This window comes from Tupaia chinensis, unplaced genomic scaffold (genome assembly GCF_000334495.1).
Source record: "Tupaia chinensis unplaced genomic scaffold, TupChi_1.0 Scaffold000265_1, whole genome shotgun sequence".
Taxonomy (NCBI): domain Eukaryota; kingdom Metazoa; phylum Chordata; class Mammalia; order Scandentia; family Tupaiidae; genus Tupaia; species Tupaia belangeri.
The window spans coordinates 864,706-887,532 of NW_006159745.1; the positions used below are offsets into that span (position 1 = coordinate 864,706).

Sequence of the window (22,827 nt, forward strand, 5' to 3'; positions counted from 1 at the left end):
CCTGCGCCTCCATTTGTCTCGCGGGATCTTGGGCACACACGCACACGCGCCCGGCATGAGTTTAAGCCACCGGGTCCGGAACTCGAACTGCGGTAGACTACGTGGGAGTCCAGCGACATAGCCATTACGCTAACTGCTGGTCCCAATGAGAAGACTTTTATAGGGTGAATGCTCAAGTGTGACAAAGAAAATATTTCATTAGCTAAAATGGAATAATAATCTCATTTGGATCATTCTATTGGAAAGTTAGTGGTAGTTGTGGTCTCTAATTGTTTAACATAAAGTTTAGTTTTGCTGTTTGCAATGAGTTGCTTATAGTTGAACCAGGAGCACAGGAGCCACCTCAACCTTATGGTCTCCCAGTTATTTTAACAGAACATTTGAAATGTCTTGTCACTGAAAAGAGCAACTGAACCATTACTATCGTTATCTTGCCAGGAGTCCAGAACTTTCCCATGCAAATGGAGTTTTTAAACCAACAGCATGGCACCCCCTTGGAACTTCTTAGAAATGTAGAATTTGTGTCATATCAAAGAGCTACTGAATCAGAAATGTCACTTTCTAAGAACAACAGGACTTTTATATGTACGGAAAGCTTACAAAGCGCTAAGACTGCAAGCTTGCTGAAGGTAAAAACCAATAAATATTTCATAAAAACGCTGTGAACTTTGCGTTCCTTAGTGAATTCCTCGGATGGAATAGCACATTTGTGAGCAAATGCTGTAGTAGCCAATCACCCTTTTCAATATAATCAGAAGTAACTGGTAGCACAGTCTACAATTATTGTCAAGAGACCTTTTTGCTCTCCTCTTCCCTGTTCCTGCCCAGGCCATTTCATTAACTGAGCCCTGGGAAACATTTCAATGGCAAGTACAGTCAATGATTTGATTTCCCTTTCAGTTTACATTTGCAGGCAAAAAAGAAAGGAGGAGGGATAAAGAAAGAACATTACAAACAACATAATGCAAATGCAGCCCTTTTAAACAGCAAGCAATCAGCCTAGGTACATGCCTTATGCTGTAGTCCCAAAATGCAATCATTAGACAACTTTCCCACTAGGGAAAAGGAAGTCATTGAGTGCTATTGAACATTGCCAATTTTTATAGTGGATCAGCTTGAAAATATTTAGCACAGATGTTTCTGTAATTGTGACACACTGGGAAAATTCACATGTTCAATAGCCCTCTAACTCTTTCTTCCATCTGTGCAGTGTGATGGTCCACAGTTACTGAACAGGGCCATTATATGAAACAGAGAGTAATGGGGTCTGGCTCAAGACATATAGGAAGGTTCTCTTGTACCATCTGTGCTCCTCTATTTGCTTGCAGGTATATATGTGTTTGCACTGATTTATGGTTGCTGCTATCACACACCTAAAAGGCTGCAACTGTTTCCAGCACTGTGATGAAGCAGAGACTTGCCCACAACCAGACTCTGGAGAGAATGAGCGGAATAGGGAATTGGACCACAGAAACCCCACTTTTCTTTCTTTCTTTCTTGGCTCCAGCCTCAATTCTAATCAAGGTCAGTAATGGCTGAAAGTTATTTATTTATTTATTTATTTTTATGTGCTGCTGGTTGTTTGGTATATGCAAAGTGAGCTGACTGACTCATTTGGGTTCCCAGTGAACAGTTGCCCAAGTCACAAACCATTGGCTTCATGCTTTTTATCTGAGCAAAGAGATCTCCTAGCAGAGTGTTCTTTCTGAGTATTCCAGTCCTCAGTGTTCTCCCTCTCTGCTTTCAAATGCAGTATTTCTGAATTTCTGCCACACTCTTCAGTTCTTAGTCATACCCTGTCCTTTCTTGGCTGCTATTGTTCCTAGGCTCTTGTTCTGTCCTTTGCTAAATATATTACACATTATCTAAGGACAGGGGCCCTTTCTTCTCATATTTTTCCCTTTTTAAAATTTTATTTTATTCATGAGAGAAAGAATGAGCACAAGAGGGAAAGAAAGACAGACTGAGAGCAGAGACAGCTACCTCCAATAGGGTCTTATCAAGCAAGCCATGATCTCCCTACCCCCAGGCCTGCAGCTAGTGAAAACCCTGCGCACGTGCACATGTATCCTCTCCGTTTTCAGGTTGACTCTGGATCTGAATCTGCAGTCAGTTTCATGACTTCCAGCACACAGTTAAGTACTCGACTACTTGTACCCTCAAGACTGGGCCTTTTATTTTTATTTTTCTCACTTTTAACTCACAAAATTTTCTATTTGTAACTCTAAACATAAGATATATTCTTAATACAAAAACAATGAACTGTCATCTACTTACATAGAAATTCTTTTGAGATTGTAATAGAATTATATTGGGTCATTGGGAAAGTCATAATGCATTTTTGCATAATAAAACAAAGAAAAATATGTCATGACTTTCTCAACAACCGAGTAAGCTGAGGGTGTGAAGACTGGACTATTGTCTTTTATAATATGCTATATTTTCCTCTAGCCTCTGGCCTCTAATCACATTGACACTAAAAAACACTTACCAAAAAACCCAGCCTGTTTATTTTACTTTTCTCTCCTGCACCAAACTACAAGGCCAACAGATTTTTAAAACCATTCAATCATTTTTAATGTGACCCCAGAAACATTTTAATACAGTATTTTCAATGAGAGCTGTAAACATTTCATATATTTTGCAAGTAATTTGCAGGTTGAGTAAGCTATCCTGCCTAGATTGCTCATAAATTGAGGTATGCCTCATTATCATCACAACCACCTTAAAGAGCTACTAAGCCAAATTAGGGAACTAATTTTATCTTTAAACAATGTTTACCAATTATAAAGCTTTACTAAATAGTATCCTTGGATTCTGACCGAAAGAGATAAGAAAAATTTCTAATTCTATGTTTATCTCACAGTGATTACTTTACCCCATTCCACTGCCGAAGTCACACATTGCTGTTATTGGAGTTAGATCATATTTTTGGTGAAGAACTTCTAAAATCTGCATGAAAGAGAATTTTGAGATAAACAATTTCAGCAATTTAAGGGAAGCATTATTATTTCTGCTCAGCCCTATACATTATGACAATATAGGAAGAAACAAAAGTTTGACCTTTTGTTTCCTTTGTTCAATCACTTACTCAATTTTCACTTAACACATATTGATTGGATTGCTCTTACATGTTAGACTCTAAATCAGAGTGTCAATACAGTAACATAAAAAAAATTATCATTCTCATTCTGTTTGTTTTTTAGTTTTTTTTTTTTTTTCTATAGATTGCATGCACTCACCAGGGAGAGACAGAGAAGGACAGTGAGAGGGAAAGTGAGAAATTTCCTCCCCCTTCTCCTAGGGGGGGATGGCCATGTGGCAATCTCTTCTTCTCAATTGTCCTCCAGGGATTTGGGGCATGCATGCACACCTGTCCTGTGTGATTTTCAAGCTTCCAGGTCTGGGAATTAGACTTTAATCTGCCATCTGGAATCTAGTGCCTTAACCACTATGGCACCCACCACCCTGGTATCATTCTTCTTAAAGCTTGTAATTTATCATGGATATATGAAAGCAAATGAACAATCAAGAGATGGTCTAAGCTAAGTCACTATATGGATAGTAGAGAGTGCTACTGAAGCACATAGAACATATCTAACTTTTTCAATTTCATCTAAGATGTAAAATCTTTGCAGGTATCTGAAGGATAAGTTACATTTTCCAGGAGAATTGGAGAGCAAAATTAGGTTGCTTCAAAAGAGGAACATCTGTGAAGCTCTAGAAATGAGAGACATTATATAGAGTAATTATGTCCTGAAATTAGTATTGTATAACTTCAGATTATAGCCAATGGACTCATTTCACAGATATAATAGATAGAATCTGGAATATATGTGAGGATACTTCAAAAAGTTTGTGAAAAAATTCCATTAAAATACAAGTTTATTTTGCTGCAAATTTCTTCTTGAAATTCATAGTATTTTTCACACTACTTTCATTTCCCATGAACTTTTTGAAAACCACCCTCATATATACATATATGTATATGTGTATATATATGCAAATATATATATATATACATATATGTGCATGTATCCAGAGAAAGACATACAGAAACATATTCATTCCTGAAGATCACTCTGTTATGCAAAATTGTGCAAAAATTGGGTTGGGGCACAAAGTTCTAAAGCTTTATTAATGGCATACACAAAAAGATTGGAATATAGTACAAAGTGGTAGCACAGCTTCACATGTGTAGAAGAGTTTAAAAAATCCATAAATAGTGAATAAATATGACTCTTTACCTTGGAAAAGCTCTGAAGTTTGCTTGTGAAAATGAGTCTTTAGAGGATTGCAGTTTGTAAACTATTGTGAAATGCTATAAGGAGAGTTATCTGAAATTGCCTAAAAACTTGTCACTCAGACATGGAAGGGTAGATTCATTTTCCCTTTTTATCAGAAGAAATTATCCCAGATCTGGAAGTTTCTGTGAGTCAGAGTTCTAGGTATGGTGTGGCTTATCAGGTTATCTGTGCCAAGTTCCAAAATCAAAGCATCAACAGAACTGTTTTCATTCCTAAAGACTCTGGGAAAGAGACAGTTCTCTTCATCATTCAGTCGAAGAATTCAGTTCTGGAGGGCTGCAGATTGAGGTCCTTTTTTTCCTGATGGCTGTTAGAGGAAGGCTGCCCTTAGCCCCTATAGACCTCTGGTCTACCTAATTACAGTAATTTGCTAGACCCTAATTTCCTCATAGGTGGAAATTTCCTTGTAGTCCTTACATGTGAACCCTGCACCTTGGAGCCAGTAACTGTGTTTCAAACCCTCAAAATCCTACTTCCCTTTCCTTGTGCTTCACATCTCTGACTCTGGAAAGAGAGAATCCTTTGCTTTTAAGGGCACATGGTACAAGTGACTAAATCGGAACATCTTGACAACCCAGGATAATAAGTTTTTCTTAAGTCATTGATTTGTCATCTCAATTACATCTGCAAAGTTTTATTATGCAATATATATTCACAGGTTACAGGGATTAGAACACAGACATCTGGGGGTCTGCTATTCTGTCTACTCTAATACAATAGATGTGGTTCATAAGACATTGGTAGACTGAGGTAGCTGGTAGATGTTCGAGGTGTGTGCATTTATTGTGACTCAGTTTAGTTGGGTGCCAATGTCTTCATCAACTAGCACTTCTCATGAATGAAATCATGCATAAACAAACACAAAATTTGTGTGATATTCAAATCATTTCTAAAATGTCAGTTATGTTGGAACAAATCTGTAAGTTGAAAACAATCATTATAACAAAACTGATTATACACGTTTTGAGAAAAGAAAATTCAAGTTGGAGTTTACACATATAGGTATAGTGGCAGGCTCAAAGGCCCCATGAATACAAAAATATTTTAAGTCTATTCTATTCTAACTTTAGGAATCTGCCTAATAACCACCTCTCTCTAGACCATCATTTGCTCATAAGTGAAATATAGAATTTAGCCAAATTGTCTCTCAAGTCTCATCCAGGTTAAAAAAAAAAATTCAATAATAATTCTAAAATTTTAGGACATGTTTAGATAATTTATCAATAAAATATGAGGAAGTGAAAATATCTATAGATATATATATATGATATGTATATATGTGAAAAAAATATATATATGAGTACATATAGCCAAAGGCTCTACATTCATTATCCAACAAAATGACATTTTTATACATCTATAGGATTATGCAACAGTACATTTTGGAATATATTTGGAATGAATTTTATTTTGGCCTTGCAAAGTGAGTAGAAAGAAACTGACATCCCAGGAAGAAATAAAAAGATTGACAGAATCTAAATACTTGCTGGTGGCCCAGACACTGAAGTACAGCTATGGCACAGGTGTCCTGTAAGACCAGAAGCCATATGGCTGACTGCAGATTTGGATCCTGGATTGGCTTAAAGACATGCCAAACTTATGCACAAGTGCCCAAGATCATGTATGCCTGGAGAGCCAGAAATGGAAAGATTGTAGTAATGAAGAGTTCCTGTTGAGGGTGCTTCTCTCTCCCTCATTCTTTTATTCCCTCTCTCTCACACATGCTCCTTGTCAAAAAAATAAATAAATAACAAAAAACCATAAACAAAAACTTGATGATAAATAAATACTCTTCCCTTTAGAGAAATAAACAGTACTTGGTATATTTTTACCTGAGCTGATGCCATAGACATCTGTGTCTAGACATTTTGATTTAGTAATAATTTTAAGCATCATCAGATATATTTGAAAACAGAAGAGAGGATGTCACAACAAGGACAATATTACCCCTGTTTTTGAGTTGGTCCACTACACTGTCCAAGATTGTCAGTTAAGAAAGAGTGAAGCACCTGTGTTCAAGTGCTTAGCTAGGATTGTTAGGTTGGATCTAAAAAAAATACTCTTCCTGGCAATGATGGTTTAACAAATCTATTGAATATATGTCAACTTCTAAGGTTTCTTGCTATGTTGTGTAGAAGCTCAAAAATGCATGGTCTCAGGCCCTATTAAAACACTCACAGGTATATTATGATAGTGAAGCTCTTAAAAAGCAAGTTTTATTGTGTCTTGCTAAATTGTAGTTCCCAAGAGACTCTTCTTTCTTTCTGTATTAGAAAGATCAATCTTAGTGAACTGCCTTACTGCCATTGGAAATTTGCTAACAGATTATATTTGAGCCTGAGGTATTTATTTAGTCTCTTCCATCTTTTCTCAACACCCTGTCCTTACTCTATCTCTCTTTCTCTTCTCATGTTGAGTTGAGTATTCCTTCTTTGGGTTATCTCAGTGATCTTCGCTCTTAGAGCAGGCATGATGCTCCGTGTCCCTGTTGGTTTGCTTTGTTGACATAGCTGTTTGATGATGAGCTTTAGGAGGGCTGTGCCTCTGTCTTATCTTTGTCTCCTCACTCAGCATTTTGAACTCTGATTCAATGAATGTGATTTGAATAAATGATGTTAATGGTGATGAGTCAAACTGAACCCTTTCAGTAGAATAGACTTAAAGAACTTGATATTCTGAACTGAAAATCACCTTTCACAAAACGAGGACTATGATTTTAAACTCTTCCATGTCATATAACCAAATAATTTAATTAGAGTAGATGCAAATGAGAAACAAGTTTGTGAATTCATTACCTATGTGGCCAGTTGGTTCCCTCAAATTTTATTTACATACTTTAGGTCAAAAGTAGTCACATGGGAGACCAGCAGTTGGCATAATGGCTATGTTGCTGGACTCCTACATAGTTGACCACAGTTTGGGTCCTGGACCCAGCGGTTTAAACTCACGCCGGACACGTGTGCGTGCGTGCCCAAGATCCCAAGAGGAGAATGGAGGAGAAGGGATTGCGGTGTGGGTATCCCCCCTGGGGGGTGATTTCTCGCTTTCTGTCTCTCTGTCTCTCTCTGTCTGTCTGGCGAGTGCACGCACCCTATAGCAAAAAGTCTCTCAAAAAAAAAAAAAAAGAAGAATAGATAAACCTTATAAATATTTATTACAAACAATAGTATCCAAGAAAAACAATTTATTGGTCATATTTTAATGTTCATAATATGTTAATCATGATTATCAAATATAAAGGTCAGAATATTCCACTCATTCTTGAAATAAAGTAATACGGGGCCATATAGCAAACTTAAAATATTCCAGGATTTATTTTTTGTCTTTGTTTTAATTTTCTTTTCTTTTTTTTTGTTTTAGTATATGATTAAGAATACATTTATGTTTCTATACCCAGGAAAATATTTATAAATTAAGAAACTTTTTTTTAAAAAGTCAAATCTGCTTCATTATTCTGCAGCTTTGATTAACTGTTGAGACTATTAAGGGTAAATATCAACAATAACAAAAAAATCAGTCTGTATTTCTATAAACATATGAAAATTTGCATAATGATGGGCTTTAGATGTCAAAAGTAATGGAGTCATTAATCTCAACTAAATTTGTCTAAGAAAATCCATATATATGGAAGTCAGTTTAGTTAAAAGAAAGAAGATATACAAGACTGGAATAATTACATCTCTAACCAAACTGGATTTTTTAAAAATGTCAACATTATTTTAACCCTTTATTATAAGGCACATGTAATTTTTAGTCTCAGCTCTTCCACTGATTACTTATTTGAAATGGTCAAGTATTACAGTTTTTTTTAACCTTTAAAAAATATTATTTATGGGAACCAGCAGTTAGCATAATGGCTATGTCACTGGATTCCCACGTAGTCGACCGCAGTTCATGTCCTGGACCTGGTGGCTTAGAACTCACGCCGGGCGCGTGTGCGTGCGTGCCCAAGATGGAGAATGGAGGAGAAGGGATTGTGGCGTGATCATCCTCCCTGGGGGGTGATTTCTCACTTTCTGTCTCTCTGTCTCTCTCTGTCTGTCTGGCGAGTGCACGCGCCCTTTAGCGAAAACCTCTTAAAAATATTTATTTATTTAATTTATTACTATTTTTTTCTTCTGAAACATTTTTAAAATTAATTAATTAATTTAGATTCATTCCCTGAGCATCATCACAGCATACAAAATGTGACTTCCCATGCTGAATATACTGTATAGTGGCTTAATCATACATGTTATCATCGATAATTTTCCATTTGTTTGTTTGTTTTTGAAAAAAGATTTCCATATAAAGCACTTGTGCTCACTGGAGAGACAAAGAGACATAAAATGAGAAATCACCTCCCAGTGGGGATGACCACACCGCAATCCCTTCTCCATTCTCCTCTTGGGATTTTGGGCATGCATGCACACACACTGGCATGAGTTTCAAGTTTCTGAATCCAGGATTCAAACTGCAGTTGATGTCCAGCAACATAATCTTTCACCGGCTGCTGGTCCCAAGTATTATAGTTTTTTTGAACTCCAATATTCTCATGTGGGAAATTAAATGGCTAACAAAATGACTACTAAAATCTTTCCCCCATACCAATTTACTATCTTCTTTTCATACATATTTGAACATAATTGAACAGGATGGAAATCAACCAAACATTACTGGTCTTCAAGTTTCAAGTTGGCTTCCTGATTAACAAGAGATAACTTGATTATCTTTCTATCACTACCCCAGGGCCAGTTTCTCTTTGTCTCTGTCTCTCACATTGACTGTCTAGTTTTTATAAAACTAGAAACCTTGAAATTGCAGGCAAGAAATTTGTGAGGAGGTTCTCTAAGATTATGAAGATACACTCTCAATTTCTAGTCTCTCCTCACCTTTTCTCATTGGGCATTCATCATTCCTGCCTGAATTAACTTTTAGTATACAATAGTTAGAAAATGGTTATTTGTTAGCTGGCATTCTGCTCCAAGTAGGCTGTAACCCATTACAATTTTTATTTTGGAATGTACACACATTTTCCCTGATTTAGCTTGTGAAAGCCTGTTCAAGTTGGCTTCTATATTATTTTATCTTGCCTTCATATATGTATGAATCACCTGGGTCATAACTGGAGGTAATATTTAAGGAAATGAAGCATATATAGATAGATATATCTATATAACTACAGATATATAGCTATATCTAGATATATCAATATGTATAGATATATATCTTAGTATACATTATGATTCTCTGGCCCATGTGCTTTGCCTAGCTTAGTCATAAAATTAGTCACATCTTTCAGGATCTCTGGTTCCTTTTAGTAAGGAATGGGAACTAGAAATTAAAATGTAGGTGCTAACAGTGATGCTCAAACATTGTTTCAATGAAATTATGGTGCAATTCTCTGTTCTAGCCTATACAAAATAAACCAGCCAACCACAAAACAGACAAAAGTATTGATTTCTAAACTGGACTGATTTCAAATGGTAGAAATTAGGAAAAATTTCTATAGTACTACATGTAAATATTATAGGACACTCATTGCTATAATTAAGTACATCTACAGTTAATAAGACTTAGACTAATTCTTATTAAAATTTAACTCATTTTCAACATTTAGTTAGATAGATGTTGAAGTATTTAATTAGGATTTTGAGAATTCCTAAATTGTACTTCTTCCCAATTTAACCAAATTAGATAAATTTAAAATTTTGTTAAATATTATAAAACAGTGTTTTTTTTTTTTCCCTTAGAGTCTTAAGTTTCTTTCCAAGGCATGAACTAATGGTGCCATTTAAACTTAGTAACTTAGTTACGTACCTTTTTCTTAATAATTAGACATTTAAGTGGGTGTAAAATGTGAACTTGTTTTTACTAAAGCCCACACGTAGTTTCAAGTTAGTCTTGAGCACATAGCACAGTTCAAGAGAGTTGAGTTAACTCAATCCAAAATCTGGCTATTATTAAATGTGAAGTAAAAACACATCTGCTAAAGAGAAATACTATATGACAAACTGATATGCTATCTTTTAATCTACCTCATTAATCAAGTTTTTTTGGTTGCTTATAATACTTCTTAGTACTTGATATATTTTCAGTGATTTGTTTATCTTTCTTTTCCATACATTAAAATAACGTATGTATTTGAGGAAGGCTGGGACTTTTGTTTAGTCCCTAGCACCTGAATAATACCTATAGCAGCTACCTAATACAGAAGTGTTTAATGAATACATAAATCATGGATAGTAGAAGGAATGAAAAGTACAGGATGGATTGTGACTTCCTGTTGAAAAGATATGTGATGGGGAACCAGCAGTTAGCGTAATGGCTATGTCGCTGGACTCCCACTTAGTCGACCGCGGTTCGTGTCCCGGACCCAGTGGCTTAAAACTCACGCCGGGTGCGTGTGCGTGCGTGCCCAAGATCCCGAGAGGAGAATGGAGGAGAAGGGATTGCGGTGTGACCATCTCCCCTGGGGGGTGATTTCTCGCTTTCTGTCTCTCTGTCTCTCTCTGTCTGTCTGGCGAGCACACGCGCCCTACAGTGAAAAAATCTCTCAAAAAATAAAAAATAAAAAAAAAAAAAGATATGTGATGATGAACTGCGTTGTGAGATATCTGGGAAACCAAAACCAAATCGAGGGAGTGGGATGAGGATGTGAAGAGAGATGGGGCCACATAGTTTAGATAAAATAATGGCCTGAGTTCCTACTCTTAGCATATCCTGTATATAGATAGATTTAAACTATAATTAGAAATGTAGTGAAATTAATGTGTGAGCATGAAACGACTAAGTAGTTAAGGCAATTCTAAATCACAAATGGAGGTAAAACTTTTTTAAAAATAAAACTGGTTATACCATCATGATGCTTCCATAGTAGTGTATGGTCTCTCATACATACCAATAAAATAACAAGAATGCCATTTATATTCGTGGCACTGAACGTATCATCTTCTTTAAGCCTCACAGTGAACTCATGTTGTTAGTGTTATTACATCTGTTTATAGAGCTTAAATCATTTGTCGGTACACACATCTGATCAGCCTGGCTTTTACTGTTGTTCACTCTTACTGAACTTCTTCCTATTTCTTTATTTATTTTTCTTTTCTATTTTAAAACTTTTTAAAATTTTATATTTATTTGCTTTACATTAACTCATTGTATATCATTACAGCACACAAAATGAGTTTTCCCATCCAGAATACACTCACAGATATTTCCATACATATTATCATCAACAAATAATTTTCCCATTTCTTCTTATATATTTTGTTTCTCTCTTTTTTCCCCCTTATTTGATTCTCTCCCTCTCACCCTCTGTCATTTCCACCCTCCCACACTATATTTAAAAGTTTTTTGTCCCTTGTATCTACAGTTGCTTTCCATGTTTCCCACACACATACATTTTATTAATTCACAAAAGATCTTAATTAACTAAATACTTTTAATAGCAAACATATCTAGAAGATGTCTGACTTTACACATAAAACTTAGTGAGTAGAATGAACATTCTATAAAGTAGCACCTAGCTGAGGCTATATAGTTTATTGCAGTCATTAAGTAGGTTTCCCTGGATATTTTTGTTTTTTGTTCGATGGATTTTTTTTTTTAATTTTAAGAAAAGCAGTTATATCTTTAATAAATCAAAATAAAAAAAGTATTAGGAAAACTGTTCAAGACCTAAAGCCAGGAAAAGGTTAGGATTCTGTTCAAACAGTAGGTAAATGTTACAAACTAAATATATATATATATATATATATACACACACATATATTGGGCAAAGCTAAAATCTAGTGACAAGTACTCTGTAATTTTCTTCTGAAACATTTTTTATCACTCTATTCCTCCCTTTTACCAAAGAGGCATAAACTAATTTACTTACAAAAAAGTAAGTTTAATCTCAATTTGGTCTGTTATTTGCACAAAGCCCCATAAGAATACTAATTGATTTAGTTGGTTTTGCTATAACTTTTTATAAGCAGCTTCAGGTTAGATTCTTCAAAAAGCCTCCCAAGACTACTGAGTCAAGTCAGGAATTCATCATCTGACTGTGCCTTTAAGTACCTGTACTTCAAAGTTTTTTGGCCTTGTCAGGAAGTGACATTCTTTACTTACCTGCTAGGCAGAACTGTTTATGGTGCTAGGCAATCTTTCCAAGAGCTTCTGTTGGCTTTCTTGAGATCTACCTTAGTGTCTTAGATCTCTGGTCATATCTTCAGATATGATATTCCAGTCAAAGCCCTGGCAAAGGCAAATATCTATGGTTCAATGATTTTGAGCACTACTGTGCTATTTCCTTTAAGTGTAAGCACTTTTTTCCTTTCTTCTTTAAAATTTGATTTGAGGAGTATTCAGAGTAATCAGAGGATCAATATCTTGTTGAGATTATAAATCAGCAATCATGGCAGACATGCAAATAAGTCATCCTTTCAGATGGACAAATATAGGAAGATGTGGGTGCACAGTCAATGTCCAGAGACTAGGAAGAGCACCCATGAGAAACATTTCAAAGGAAGCTGCTGGAAGTAACAGCTCTGACTTTTTATAGTTTGTCTTTGACCTAAAAAACTGGAGCTGAAATAGAACAAAGCTGACAGTAGCCAAGCATGGATCAGACCACGTTTAATCCAAAGAAGGAGGCTAAATCACCATGTACCTAGTTCTCAGCATTCCTATCCCAGTGGGAGGGAAAACTGGAAGGGCCAGGAACTCAGTCAATGTAAGATTCTGCCTTAGGTAGCCTGAATGGAATTATAACTCCAGACTGAGGGCTGGAAGGGTGAGCTACAAATCCTGAGAGTATGTTAGGCTTTTTTTCATTATAAGGAAAACTACATATGAAAAAAAAAAAAACAAACAGTAATCCTTTTCCTCAATAAAAACAAACAAGCAAATAAACAAACACATTATTTCCAAGATACTGATGGAGGGGGGAAAGCAAAACATCCTCTTTACAAAGCTCTCACTCTTCCCTTTACAGTGCTGCTGTTCCTTAAATACCACAAATGTCTTAATCATGACATTCATCATATTGAATTGCAAATATATATTTATAATTATTTTGGAGATAGTAATGACCTTGTCTTATATATATATATATATATATAAAAAGAACTTGACTAAAAAATGAAAAATATCCAAGGATTAGCAGAGCACCTTGTACAGATCAATATACTTTTGCTGAATCATCAAATTCTCTGTCTTCAGATTGAAAGATGTGGCAATTGTGCAACAGGGCAAGAGGAAAGGTCACTGTTAGAGACCATGTTGTTCAAATGTGCTGAAAATGAAGCCCAGAAACTGCCATTGTCATTCAGAACATTTGGCATCAAGAAATGCTGATTATTTATAAAGCAAAGAGTGCCAGAAATGGCTTTATATCCACAGGATTCAGAATACGTTTGTGTTTGCAATTCAGTTCATTAATGACTGTGGGTATAATAGGAAAGCCTTCTGGTTACCTTGTTATGCTTGTCAAAAGGGAAAGCTTCTACACATTTTCCCCCCATAAAGTACTATCTGAAGGTTAATGATGTTTTTGCCAAGACTGTAGAGTACAACATGTTTCCTCAGGAAATAGGCAAACACAGATTCGATATCACCCAAAGCTTCCCTGTGAACTTAGAGAAATATCCTTTTGTCAATGAAAAAAAAAGTGGCATAAAATATTCTGAGAAAAAAAATTAATTTAAATAATTACATTTAAATAATTAAGTTTTAAACATAATTTAAATAATTGTATTAAGTAATTCTAGTCTGGCCAAAGTGGTATTAGTGGTATAATAGAATGCCACTGCATCATACTGATCCCACTCAGGAAAGCCCAAGATTTGGATCCTGGGCTCACCTGAACTGTAGTCTTGGCTGGCTGGAGGAATATGAGGAAGGGCATAATGTGGCAAGACCCCATCAGGAGTCCTTCTATCTCGTTTTCTCTTATGAAAAAAAGAACAAAAGAAAAAAGAAAAAACTATACTAACAATGGATTTTTTTTTTTCTGACATGTTAGAATTTTCTCTCTCCTTATCAGAAGGGAAGTATATGGAGTGAGCTGAAATTAGATATGAAGCTTTTAGCTTACTTTTATTTTACCTTTCACCAAGATGTAAAATCTTCAGTTTCAATAGAGAATGGCCTTTCTCCAGATCAGCATGATGCCAAGTCATGCCTTGGTCAGGCCTCTCTTCAACAATCTATAGGAAATGCTAGAAGTGAGTTATGAACAAGGAGCCACGTTCTCCGCTTTCATAGACCTTCTCTCATGTCAGGACTTAGCAAAAAAGATGACTGTTTAAGAACCAGAAGTGACCTCTTTAAGACACTGAATCTGCCATTGCCCAATCTAGAGACTTCCCAGTCTCTAGAAGTATGAGAAATAAATTTCTCTTCTTTATAATCCCCCCAGTCTATGATATTCTTTTATAACAGCTTGACCAGGCCAAGACAGGTAATAAAATTACAATCAGCAAAAAATTACTCTACCTTTGAAAAAAGGTGACTTTTACATAGTGAATAATTCACTAAATCTATGTAAAAGTCACCGTGCTACTAGTCAGACATATTTTCCAGAGATAAACATCTCAACAAAAACAAGTTAATAATCCAATAACAACAAAAATGGAAAAATAAATGAATAAATAGGAACAAGATGGTGGCATGGTGGTAAAGCATGATACTCTGTAAGGCAGTGACACATGGGAAGATTTCTGATTCAAGGCCAGAGACTTCCCTGAGCTTATCAGGCACGTGCTAGCCCATGATCTGAAGCTGTCTGAGAGCTGGGTAAATTGCAGTGTCAGGACCCTGCAGGAGTGTTGTGTCCCTTTCTCTCTCATGGAACAAATAAACAAATAAACAAAAGTTGGTCTTATTTAGGTCTTAACTCATATTCCTTTGACATTTGAGTATAATTTTAAAGAAACATGTAGAAATAATAGCAATGGATCCACACACGCACACACACAGACACACACACACACATAGACACACACACACACACACACACACACGTATATATATGACTTTCACTCTCTCTCTAATGGAACTGAAATTGAATGAATCTGTGTCGTAGTGGGACTGAGTTGCCATAGCTTATTTTTATCATGCCACATATGTAGCGAGAATCTAATTTCACTTTTATCTATAAAACAGAGTACATTGCTACATTAGCATTTACAGCAGTAGTTTGAATACTTACCCTAATCATTTTATTACTGTGCCAGTTCATAAATAAACCAGCATGTATATCAAAGACAGCATCACTGAATTGTCCCAGTTTACGGTTCCCACCCTGGGCATTATAAGGTACTAAAATTTGACTGTTTTTTTCCTAGAGATTTACCTTTTTTTATTTTTTTAAGTTATTGTTATAGGATGTATGGGCTTGTCTGAGACAGAGGGTGAGGGGGAGAAAGAGAGGAAGAAATCATCCCCAGGTGGAATGGCCTTGCACCAATCCCTTCTCTTTCATTCTTCCCTTGGGATTTTGAGCATGCATGCACCCAGCATGATTTTTAAGCCACAAGATCTGAGATTTAAACCATGCAGCCAGGCTTGTGGGATTCCGTGCCTTAACCTCCATGCCATCTGTTGGCCCTCTAGAGGTTTTCTTTTACCTTTTTAACCCTGAAAACTTACAACTCCTGTGCTTTTTGTAAGTAAAGGTAATAAGTTAAAATGTATAATTCTTAAAAAAAAAAGAAAGAAATTCTGGGACTAGTAGTTGGCATAATGGCTATGTCGCTGGATTCCCATGTAGTCGACCGTTCAAGTCCTGAACCCAGTGACTTAAACTCATGCCAGGCTTCTGTGCATGCATGCCCAAAATTCCGAGAGGACAATGTAGGAGAAGGGATTATGGTGTCACCATCCTCCCTGGGGAGTGATTTCTCATTTTCTATCTCTCTGTCTCTCTGTCTTTCTGGTGAACACACACACTTTATAGAAAAAAAACTCTCAAAAAAAATTCGCTCATTTGGAATACTTAAGTTGTTTCTACAATACATTTGCCAAGGGGTAGCCAAGTCACCGATTAAATGCCTTCAGTGACAGAGTGCTTTTTGCCTTAGGGTGCTTTCAGCCCATTCCCCTGCATAGACATATATTTTTTTGGAATTCAAATATATTTTCCAATATATTCTGTTAGTTTCTAATTCTACCCTTATCACAGGTCTATGCCAGGTGTGTCAAGTTCTCTGACTAACTCCAGGAGACAGTCTCCCAGATGTACTTGGATACAGCTCTTGTTCTCTTGGCAGAGCAGTTGCACTGAGAGCTACAATTGGTCAGGAGGCCATGGCTCATGTATGGTTCTTGATGTGTAACGGTTTTAGCCTGAGAATAGTTAAAAAGCTACTTCTGAGAAGTGGAAGGTAAGTATGAGGGTATTAACCATCTGGAGAAGGTATTATGAGGATGGATAAAATAGAGTGGACTAGTTGAAAATTTTATATGTACATTTGGTTGATGTTGTAGTTAGCTAAAGAGTGCCTATAAAATTTATTATGTTGAAGTGATATTTTACTTAATAAGATTATACATTATCCATCTCTTAATAGGTCATGCACACTACTAGAACTCAAAATCAAATAAAATATTCTCTGAAAATGGCTACAAATACCAGTGTGCCGTTGCTATGATTTGACTATCTCCTCAAAACCATGTATTAAAAAGTTAATTCTCACAGTAACAATAATTGGGAGATGGGCCCTAGAGAAAGGTGATTAGGCTGTGAGAAAGCTACCCTCATGAGTGGACTAATGCCTTTATTTCCAAGTAAGTTGATAATCTCAAGAGACAGTCCTTATAAAAGCATGATTCTGGTCTTCCTTAGCTCTCTTTGAACTTTTTCCAGGGAATGACACAGCCAGAAGATCCATACCAGATGTGGCCCCTCAATTTTGAACTTTCTAGGCTCCAGAACTGTGAGACAATAAATTTCTGTTCATATAAATTACCCAGTTTATGGTATTCTATTTTTTTTTTTTTTTTTGGAGAGGTGTTCACTATAGGGAGCATGCTCTCGCCAGATAGACAGAGACATAGAGACAGAAAGTGAGAAATCACCACCCAGGGGGCAATGGTCATGCCACAATCCCTTCTCCTCCATTCTCCTCTTGGGATCTTGGGCACACACACATACGCGCCCGGCATGAGTTTTAAGCCACTGGGTCTGGGACTCGAACCGCGGTCGACTATGTGGGAGTCCAGCGACATAGCCATTATGCTAACTGCTGGTTCTCGCCAGTTTATGGTATTCTGTAATAGCAGCACAAAACTAACTAAGACATCAGGAAATAATAGTGATGGAGGCAGGCTCTGGGGTCAGACTACCTCAATTTTAAACCAAAATGTATTGTCCACGCTGTTTGATCAGTGAATCTCAATCTCTTCACTTATAAAACACTGATAATCATAGAACTTACGTCAGCTTACAATTTTGTGGATTAAGTGAGCAAATATAGTCAGTCCGTATTTATTCATTCTAATTTTATTTTATGTCTTTTATATGCCAGGTATTCTAGTTGGCACCAAGCCATTTAAAGGAAGCAGAAATTTGTTTTTGACTGTTAGAACAAATAGGACATCATTGTACTTCTTCATGATATGCTCTTTGGATAATGTTTTCAATAACTTTATATTAAATGACAGATTTAGGTATATAAGGTAACTGACTCCAGAATTTTTTTTTTTTTTTGAGAGGTTTTCGCTCTAGGGCATGTGCGCTCGCCAGACAGAGAGAGACAGAGAGACAGAAAGCGAGAAATCACCCCCCAGGAGGGATGGTCACGCTGCAATCCCTTCTCCTCCATTCTCCTCTCAGGATCTTGGACATGCACGCACATGCACCCGGCGTGAGTTTTAAGCCATTGGGTCCAGGATGCGAACCGTGGTCGACTACATGGGAGTCCAATGACATAGCCATTACACTAACTGCTGGTTCTCTACTCCAGAATTTTTGAAGGATTAATTTAGTCGACAGACAGTTAATGGCTCTAGAAAAGTATCAATGTATTTTTAGTTAGGAAGAGAACATGGCGAAGTCTTCTGTTACTGAATTTTCTGTCAATTTTTTTTATTAGACTTTACTTGAAAAATAGATCCCTGAAACACCTTGTTTTATATACCACATTTTTAAAAAGAGGGAATGTCAAATATTTGTCAAGAAAAAATATCCAGAGCTGAAGTTAAAGTGATTGAAATACATGAAATAACTGAACACATTTTACCTTATGTTACTAAGATCATTTATTTCATTTTTAACGAGGTTCTTTCTTTTAAGCCATCATTCTTTTTTTTTTTTTTTTGCTATAGGGTGCTTGCGCTTGCCAGACAGAGAGAGACAGAGAGATAGAAAGCGAGAAATCACCCCCCCAGGGGGGATGGCCACGCCGCAATCCCTTCTCCTCCATTCTCCTCTCGGGATCTTAGGCACACACGCACACGCACCCAGCGTGAGTTGAGTTTAAGCCACCGGGTCCGGGACGCAAACTGCGGTCAACTACGTGGAACTCCAGCAACATAGCCATTATGCTAACTGCTGGTCCCTGTAAGCCATCATTCTGAATTCGAATGACCTCTGTGAAGAAGAATAAAAAATCTACAACCTCAATTTATATCTTAGCTACTCCATGTTTCATAAATAGATTACCCTTATTGTCCACTGGTATGTTTCCTTCACAAAGAAGTCAAGGAAAAAATATTTTATTAGCATTTCTATTGTTTAGAGAGAATGATAGTAATACTTGTGGTTAAGAATATCACTGAATAGTCTTACAATTTCAATGTCAATAAACTCTTCTGACTGTTTTTTCTTTGATCAGAAAATGCATGGTTAAGAGGCTGTTCTCTAGCATATGTGTTAAAGTATTTCTTTTTTTTGAGAGGTTTTTGCTATAGGCAGCATGCGCTCGCCAGACAGACAGAGAGAGACATAGAGACAGAAAGCGAGAAATCACGCCCCGGGGGGGATGGTCACGCTGCAATCCTTTCTCCTCCATTCTGCTCTCAGGATCTTGGGCACGCACGCACACGCACCCAGCATGAGTTTTAAGCCACCGGGTCCGGGACGTGAACCGAGGTCCACTACGTGGGAGTCCAGCGACATAGCCATTACGCTAACTGCTGGTTCCCTTGAAGTATTAAAAATAATTAGGTACATATAGTTTACAAAAACATGAAAAATAAGTAAAAAGGATCAAATGAAAAACTGTACATTGCATTTACAAGTGATTTGCCCTAATTTCCCAACCAAGACCCAGGAATTATAGTAAGTTGTATTTCTCACTATTGTCAGTAAGAAGCGTAGACATTTGACGTGTTGCAGAAGAGCTTAAGAATATAAACTAGGCAAAAGAATGTTATATTGGCCATGAATGCTACACACAAAAAAAGATTTAGTTCCATCTTATGCTGTTTTTTAAATATGACAGAGCTATTATTGTTTTTGGAGCACTTTTTTAACTCATTTTTCCTTCCCATTTTCCTTCTTCCACATAGAGGCACTCTGATGAAAAATTTTAGAGGTTAGACAAGTCTCATTATGCCTCTTATGAGTGGTCATGGTCTCTTGTCATGCAGGACTGTGCCAGTCAGCCTCTGTGTCATGAATATAGTTTTTTTTTTTTTATAAGACTTAACAAAGGTTTCAAAGTAATCTATTTCCACTATAACACTGACAGAGAATAAACTGAACCCCATGTGTGCAATGTAGCATAAGATTAGCATGCTATTTCACATATGTAGCATGTGTGATGTAATGAATGCCAACCTTTACTTCCACTTTTCTAACTCTTAGGCCTTAGTTTTCTTTTTATAAAATGATCTCCATAATGGTGTCTATCATTCACATAGGGTGGTGAGAAGTAAATGAGAAAAGTCTTTTATAATAATGTATTCTGTCATCAGGTTGAACTTGGGAGAAATGGAACAGCCTCAAGTTGATTTAATTTAATCCCGTGTTGATTACACATTGGGGTCTTCACTTTCCTGAATGTACTGAATGTACAATGTCTGTGTGGTAAGTAACCAATGGGGAGTGGGCCATGTGGCTTGATGGAGATCTATAAACAATTTTCAGACCCATATAAACAGCCATCCTGATGGACAATCTATGAGAAGGTGTTGACTCTTGTCCCCACATTGTCTCTCAATAGATAGTGAATTTGGATTAAAAGTGGTTTGTAAGTGGTTTTTATCGTGCTGGCAAAAGACAGGCGTTCTCTTACTAGGGCTTAAGTTCTTTCTGTTATGTGATTTTCCTCTTTAACATTATTTACCTTATGAAATTTTTTTTAATCTGGTCCAAGAATTTGTATCTGCGTGCATGTGCACACACACAGAAACATACACGCTATAGGACACATTTTTTTCTCTTCCATAGTTTAACTTTAGAAGATAAAATTCAGTGTCTTGAGTTGTTGCATTATTTTCCTGTTCTCACAGTGTAGTAGTAAGCAGTTTTAATTGCTTATACAAATATTCACGAACTAATTCTTTCTTATTGTGGAACTTGAATAAAATTCAAGGTGGCTTTTTATTTTAGGTGAAATCTTGTTTTACCTGTCTGGAGTCCAATAACTAAGATTTCATTTATACTTAAAAAAAATCAGTAAGATATAAGGAGAAATCAAGTCAGTGAGACTTATAGATAAGCTGTTATTTTTCTTGATTTTTTTTAAAGACCTACTTATTATGGCTATTTTGTCTTTCTCCTCTTCTTCCTGCCTTGGGCATTGATATGATGCTGACATGTAGAACTAGTCATACCTAACTAGGAGTATGAATAAATAATAAGGATGGCACAGCAGAAAGCTAAAATCAATCTTGTTTTTTTGACAATGTTTTTGAGCAATATTTTTAGTAACATCCTAGAAATACGTACTTCAAGACTTATCATTACATGATAAATAGAAAACCCTAGGCATTTGCAATTCCTAACAATTTTAAAGCAATCTCCTTTTTTAAACTTTTTTTAAAAAAATAAAATATAAGGAAATGCGTGCTTAACCATTTTGATTATGGCCAGTGGGGGAGGTAATATTTTGGATATTCCCAAAGTACAATTGAAGTACATCAATAATAAGAGTTGCATTATTACTAATGAAAATTTTGAAATATTCATCTGTAATATATATATGCAAATTATCTAGAACAGTGCCTATCACATAGTAATGATTTTACAAATTAGAGGTAATTGGTTACTTTTAGTGGTAGGATGAGGGCTTGAAAACTCATGTTTCCTAACTCCAATTCCAATGTTCTTTTCGTTATACCACTCTGCAGATCAGTAACTAAGGAGCAGTAAGAGTCTAAAGCTGTTAACTTCCTCTATGACTATTATATCTCTCCGGAAAGAGTCCAGGACATAGTTAGTAGATTGCAAAATAATCTATGACTCATACTGGAACTTCCTTTTCCTACTCCAAAGAAATCCTAATTGTTTTATAGCCCAAAACTTTTTTTGTCAGAGTGATAAAGCCCAAGGACTCTTTAAAAACTATTTTTTGGGCTAGCATGGCTGATTTCTGAGTCCCAGACCCAGTGGTTTGAAAAACACACTGTGTGTGTGTGTGAGTGTGTGTGCCCAAAGTTCTGAAAGGAGGGAGAAGTGGAGGAAAAGGGATTATGGCATGACAGTATCCCACAGGGATGCTTTTATACTTTCCCTCTCTCACACTTCAGCAAGGGCATGTATGCTCTGACAAAATTAAAATAATAATAATAATAATTTTTCTAAATTCACAAAATACCATTCACATGGTTCAATAAAATCAAAGAAATTAAACTCAGTAATTAAAAAGCATCTGTGAGGGGCCAGAAGATGGTGTGATGGTTAAGGTGCTGAACTCATACATGGCCAACCACAATTCAAGTCCTGGACCCAATGACTTGAAATTCACTCCAGGCACATGTATGAACATATCCGAAATCCCAAGAGGAATATGGATAAGAAGAAATTACGGCATGGCTACCCTCCGAACCCCCAGGAGTGATTTCTCACTTTCTGTCTCTCGTATCTGTCTCTCTAGTGACTGCTTGCAATATATAGCAAAAGATCTCTCAAACAAACAAACAAACAAAAATCTGTGGTCCAGAAATTTCTGAATTAGTTTTTCCTAGAGTTATAAGACTCATTGCTTGACAATTTTAGAGAAAGTGTTTCTTTTAATAGCAGGTTATTGCCACCGTGCCATAAAACTGTTGTAAAGAAGAAACACAGATATCTGTCCTCAAACTGGAGGGTATCCCTTTGTTAAGTCCTGCTATGATGAAGGACTAAAGAGTTTTGATGGCTACCAATGCCCAGTTGGGCTTTCACAAGCAAGGGCTCTCATACACAGAAATAAAAATAAAAATAGCGTGTAAGCTGACACCAATGTCATTATCAGGTATCTTGCAGTTCTCAGAATTTAGACACAGACTAAGGACCACAAACTTAGGCAATGAAGGTGCAAGCTGTAAGTGTAGGGTAAGGTCTGTGGGTTGTCAACTAGAATAGGTTTATCCAGTCATCAGGTAAGATTAACAGATTTTAAGAAGT

At 36.4% G+C, this 22,827-nt stretch overlaps 1 pseudogene; it reads left to right on the plus strand.

The window, feature by feature from the left end:
* The window catches only part of LOC102486442 (uncharacterized), a 199,235-nt pseudogene that overhangs the window by 172,642 nt on the left and 3,766 nt on the right, over positions 1–22,827 (plus strand).